Below are 6,023 nucleotides of genomic sequence, written 5' to 3'. Positions count from 1 at the left end.
TGTCATCCTCTCTCGAGCTCTAACATGTGTACTCAATTGAAGTCGCACCTACTCTCGTGGTACGATTATCAATTGAAATTTTTACTTGGATCTTTCTATCTAATCGCTTTATAGCAACTCAAGGTGAATTCCAGAGACCCCCGAGAATCCTAAGACTACTCTCGTGAATTAGGATTCTAGCAATGACAACCTCAAGGGGTTGCCTTTGATTTAAGAATCGTTTTAGCTTGAACTTAGAAGTGTTAATGAATGGATTCAGTTTGGTATGAAAGTTGGGGTTTTTGGTAGGATTTAGGTTCGGTTTAGAGGGTTATGTAGGCTAGGATTTGTGTTTGGGTTAAGGGACTATGACCTCAGTTTGGGAGGATGTGTAGGGTTGGAGGGATTTGAGTGAAAGGTCTTGGTTTGTAGGTTTTGTGGCTATTTGGGTGAAGTTGTAGTGTAGGATTTTTGTGTTTACGTTAGGCCTTAATTTGTTGTATTTAGGTTATGCATTAGGGATATTTTGGGGTGTATGAGTTTAGGTCAAGGTTGGGTATGTAATTTAGATTTGATGATTTCGGTTAGGAGGGAGTTTTAAGGTAAGTGTCTTGGTTGGATGTGTATGGGGTGTTTGGGAAGATTTGAGTAAGTGTTTGTTGAAGAAGATGGAAAAGAGTGAAAGGGGGGAAGAGCCACAAGCAAGAGCTGCTTGATAAGCTATGGAAGTCTGCCACAAGCAAGGATGCCTAATAAGAACAAGAGGGTGGCGACCACGGTCAGCCTAGGGTTTTAGGAGAACTTGCTCAACTAAAAACACACAAAATTTATCCAAAATTAAACTTGACTTTATTAATGACTTGATCAAAATATAAATAAGCGAAGTTGCCTTGGCTAAATAGAAAATAGACTAAGTCTAAACCTAATTTAATTTGAAAGTAAAAGAAATTTAAACTCCTAATTAAATCATGTAAATAATGGTTGCAACCAGAGTGGGTAACTTGGTCTTGAATGAGCTCGACCTTGGTTGAGTGTGGCTGAGTTATGAGCGAGTCCTTGTCTTGAGTTTGTTTGGCTGATTTTTTGAGTAGCTACGATTTTGGAGAATATAAGATATTGACCAAGTCCTTCGCCAAATCCTATCTATCTTTGAGCAACCGAATTTATCTTTAAGCAAGTAGGATAACAACTCCACAAATCTAAATTCCTTGATTATAGTCGTGTCATCCCTAAGGCTTTTGACAAGGTTTAATGATTTATGTGATGTGCATAAATCATTTATCTTCTCCTATTTTTATGCCAATCTTCCAATTGTGATCACCTTATATTTAATTTGCAAGGAGCCGCCCTTATCTCTAAGTAAAGCCTTATCTCTTTGAGTTCAACCTTGTCTTCACGGTTTGGACATGAGTTGCTTGTCCAAATGTTGTTGCCGTGCCAATGATACTTTGGTCTAGCCATGCTGCCTTATCCTAGCTGTGACTAGCTTACCCTTGAACCTATGTGAACTACTTGGTCACGAATATGGACCATGTTACAAATAAATCCCAACCCATATTACATGAACTAAATACTAAAATACTTGAATGAAAATAAACCTAAGACGATATGAGAATGCAATCTCATTTATTTGATTCAATGCAAATAAGATAAACCTAAGTTGAAATGTAACCTAAGGACATAAATGCCCTTCTTTCATGTAATCTCAAGGGTCAATTGAGTCTTTTGTGACCTTCAAAGTTGTTGATTTGGCTTTGGTCCTAGTCATAGGACCTTCATGACTTCTGTTGCCCTTGGAATCAAAGGCTGCCCTAGGAATCAAAGGCTACCTAGGAGGGTTTACATCATCTAGTTTGAATAACTGAATGATAAGATAGTTGGGTTCACCTCTCGATCCTTCCCTAATGTATCTAAGAGTTGTAATTTGTTGGCCAAACAAATCACATGAATAAAACTCAGTTTAATGATTCAACTCACAACACTCAACAAAATAGAAGTAAGAACAAATGTTTATTAAATATAAAAGGGCATAGCCCCAATCCTAGAAACAAAGGAAATTACTCACTCATGATGGAGAAGAGAATACCAAATTCTAAATTAGAGAATTGTAATGTAAAGTGTAAAGTGTAAAATGTTTCATCATTGAGGGAGAACCCTCATTTATCCTAATTACAAAATATTGGGCTAAGCCCAACAAAACAAATCTAAAAAATAGGAATATAATACAACATTCACGACTTCTTTTAGCTCTTCAATTGGTCTTTGCATAGCCTCAACGTCTAATTCCATCTTCTTGCATCCAATCTGTGCTCTTTTTGCCTTCAATCCATTCAAACTGCACAACATAGCCAAAAACATCCACTCAACCCGAAGAAAGAGAAATAAAAGAAAGTTAAATGTAATGCAATTGGTCTTTGCATAGCCTCAACATCGAATTCCACTTGTACTCTAACTAGCGTTCTCACTAGCTAGTTTCATTTTGACATAATTAACATTCATTTTTTATTAGTTACTTACCATGATATAACACAAACCTCAATTTGCTTGCTATCTTATAAGCAACAAGTAAAGAGGGATGAATGTGAACACATAATTTTGTTCGGCCTATAGTAGAGTGAGTGAGAGAGAAAATGATGAAGAAAAAGGTAGTAATTGTGATCAAAGCATGAAAAAATTATAGTTTTTGTGGTTATATATAGTGAGAAAATTATTTTTTACATATTTTGGGTATTACAATATTTTTTTATAATTTTATAAAGTCATCAATGATTTTTATCGTTCGAAACGATGTTTATGATTTTAAAAAGTCAAATAATATATTTATCCATTTATCTATTATACACTAATTATTATGATTTTTTTAATGTAATTAATGATTTTTTACCCAAGTTTTGTGGCATTGTGGTAATTCCATTGATCTTATAAATCCAAATGCAGTATTCTTGCCCAACTAGAAGTGATATAATATTCTTCACAACTTTATAAAATTTTATAATATTTTTGTTAAACAAAAAAAAGACATGGTTATAACTCTTTTTGATGTTTGAAAACGAGATTTATTCTCTTTCATCATTAGATTCATTATTGGAAATTATAAAACTTTTAGTTACCTACATGTTTACTTTTAAAGTAGTAAGTTACCCGTGCATTTGTACGAGTTGATATTTTTTAGCATGGTTACCTACATGTTTAATCGATTAATGACAACAGATATAACAGATCCATAAACATTTTTGCCATTTTTTTCAAATCCTCTTTATCCTCTTTCTCTCAAAATCTCAGATGCAACAACATAATCTGATTACTTAGCCAAAAAGAAGAATAAACCTCACCCTTCATTCACATTGCACTTCCATTCATCCTAATTTCTCTCAAAATTATCTAAAAACCCACCTTCCTAATTCCAAAACCTTAAGGTTAGGTTTCCCCAAAAATCCTTCTTCTACTCGGTTTTACACTCAAAATGGAAAGAGGACAATAAAAAGGATTAAGACAACTGCTCAACGCCCACGAAGTACTGCCATTCCTACTCCACCGAATCCGAATGTGAGGCAGGACCCCGGAGATCCCTACTACTCTCTCATACTGCACGAGACTCGTTTGTCAAAGTTTCAGGGGAGAAAACCAACTTACATCATGTATGTCGATTTAACCTGGATGGCGGAACAAAATTTTGAGTTTCCGCAAGGTATGCAAGCTCAAGGAGCTGTCACCTTCTTGGAATTGAAGGGAAATATTTACCCTGCCTTAGTTAGAGAATTTTATGCCAACTTCAGATACAAGGATGGTAAGTATTAGTCTATGATTTCGGGAAAGTTATTTGAGCTGAGTGAGGATATTTCATGAATGTGGGAGGTTTATCCAGCAATGGTGCAAGCATTGGTAATTGTGACTGGGTCAAGAATTCATTCGATGCTGCTGAGGTTTACAAGTCTTGTCTGAGAGGTCTCCATCTATATATCCAAGGAGAACTAACAAAAGTTGGGTTATTATTTGTGGAAAATAGACTATTGCACTATCTAATAGCGTACATCTTAGTTAAGAGAAATACGAATCATGCACAACCAACTATGAATGACTTAAGGTTTATGTATGTTGTTAAGGAAAATGTCATGATTAATTGGTCCGAGGAGATTCTGAAGGTCATGTATAGTGTGTCAACATCACAATCCAAGTTGCTTCGCTATAGCATATTCTTTTCGTGGATCATCGATTATCTGCATATTGATGTGTCTAATACCATCATCATGGAGTCTTGTGATAAAGATCACCTGGTTGGTGAAAGTCTGATCCACAAGATGGGTATTTTCAAGTATGGAAATACTTGGCAATACCAAGAGGATTATAACACTACTGTGGACTTCGACTTATTTGGAGATGAGGATCAGGCAGGAAGAGATCAGCCTACTGCAGGAACTCAGGGGGAGTCGTCTGGAACACCCTTTGGATTAGCTCAGTTGGATGCAATGGAGCAAACACTGAATAATAGAATGGATCTAGATTTTCAGACTTTGAAAGACTCGTATCATACAAATTTGGAGCAATTTGAGGAAAGACAGGTCGCCTACATTGATAACCACTATCAGTCTATGAGGAGCTTTGTTCAAAACACTGTTGAAACACAAAATGATAGGTTTTGAATTTGAGAAGATGAGGGTCCTCATTTAGGGAGATAATAGTTTGACCATTCCTCATGATAGAGACCTTCCTCCGCATCCTTAGATTAGAAGACCTTAGACCTAGGTTTCCTTTGGTTTAGTTATTCTATTGGCTAGTTTGTCATGTATTTTGTTGGGTTGTACTCTTGAGACATTTTTACTTCTTTGCTTTTGTTTGGGTTGTAATAGTTTCCATCTACTCTTTCTAAAATCTTATCACTTGATATGTATGATATCAGATTGTGCTTTAATCGTTGCTGATTTTTGTATTATATTGCCTATATCATATGCATATCTATGTCATATATAGTATGAATATTGTTTAATAGAACTTGACTGGTTATCTGCATCTTTTATGTTTGATTGAGCCTCCTGTAAACATGTTATAATAATATTGCTTGATCATTCCTTGCTCAATTTGTAGCTGTGTAACTGTTGAAAGATAATTTTGAGAGGTTTTCCCTTTCGACAAATCGTCCCTTAGCAAGGTGCCAACTTGTTGTATGTTTTCTTTTTAATTTGATTAAGTAAGAGGACTCTGTTTTACTCTTTGTTTGCCATCTCGGCTTTGTTGAAATAAATTCCAACGCCGGTATAATGGTTTCAAGAATATTCCAGTTACAACTTATTTCTTAATAATCATGTGAATGAATTATTCCTTCTTTGCTCCATCTCGACTTTGTTAGAATAAATTCTAACGCCGATATAATGGTATCGAAGCAATCCCTTATTACATAATTATTAAGTACCTTTGAATACCATCTCGGTTTTTTGGAATAAATTCCAACACCGGTTTAATGGTATTCTAATGTACAAAAGTGATGAATAGTTAATTGTTAGATACAAATAAATAAATAAAGAACAAAGGAATAATAAATTTAAGTGACCTTTATTTATTTACTCTCTTTCGGGTTCATTTTATGAACAAACCAAACTTCTTCTTTAAGGAAGGTTGATATTAAAGAATAAATAAATTGTGGAAAGTAAATAACAATAAATAAAAGTTAGTAAGTTAGTTTCATCACTTTAGTATATTAAAATATGTTTTCAACAAATAAATTTATTGATAACACTTTACTATTTTACAATTTACACCTCTTTCAAGATTCAATTCTAGTATAGTATAGGGTTATGTCAAACCACAAGGAATTGCCTAATAGAATGAATCATATGAACATGTAAATGCACAAATAATGAGTGAACATATTTTGGTTGTTTTTGATTTGATTTGATATGCACATAAACACTTAACAAGAAAACATAAACAATTAAACAAGAAAAATAAACTAAATATTAACAAATTATTGAGGAGACAAGATCATTTTCACTAAAGAAGATATTTCTCAACTTCTTATGAGTTTGAACTACTTAGACAAGTTCTTATGC

This window comes from Lupinus angustifolius, chromosome LG14, assembly GCF_001865875.1.
Source record: "Lupinus angustifolius cultivar Tanjil chromosome LG14, LupAngTanjil_v1.0, whole genome shotgun sequence".
Classification (NCBI taxonomy): domain Eukaryota; kingdom Viridiplantae; phylum Streptophyta; class Magnoliopsida; order Fabales; family Fabaceae; genus Lupinus; species Lupinus angustifolius.
This window is presented reverse-complemented; position numbering follows the sequence as displayed.